Raw genomic sequence first — 526 nt, 5'->3', positions numbered from 1 at the left:
CGGCTTCTCATTATTTCCTGCTCTGCAGAGCAATTCGGATACACAGGCCTTGTCCCCAGCTCCAGGCACTGAAAGACTGGCTATTTGGTGGCACTGGGACAAATATTGCTTTAACCTCATCCTCTTCTCAGCCCCACTTGTTGGCGTTTGCTTCCCCCCAAGCAGCAGCCCAGCTTTATCCCAGCTCCGGAGGGTTAGGGGATGCCGAACGAGCTGCTGCTTTTGTAGACTGTCTGACCCAAATTCACAGAACAATTCCTACTTTGAGGCACTTCCCGAAGAGTTTAAAAATAGATGCTCTGCCCCAGCCGTTGACAATGTGGCCATTTAGCAGGAGCAGCGTGAACGGCAGCCTGCCCTAGAGGTAGAGCAGCGGGAACAGACGGCTGACACACGCGGCAGCCGTACCCCTTCATTTGGCCGCCTGCCCTTCGCTAAATAGGAGCCCATATCCACCACCCATTTAAGGCAAACACTGAACTTACAGAAAGGGCAGCTTGGAAAAAAAAAAAAAAAAAAAAACAAG

This window comes from Pterocles gutturalis, unplaced genomic scaffold (genome assembly GCF_000699245.1).
Source record: "Pterocles gutturalis isolate BGI_N339 unplaced genomic scaffold, ASM69924v1 scaffold2356, whole genome shotgun sequence".
Taxonomy (NCBI): Eukaryota; Metazoa; Chordata; class Aves; order Pterocliformes; family Pteroclidae; genus Pterocles; species Pterocles gutturalis.
The sequence above is the reverse complement of the archived record's forward strand: the minus strand, read 5'-3'. Positions refer to the sequence as shown.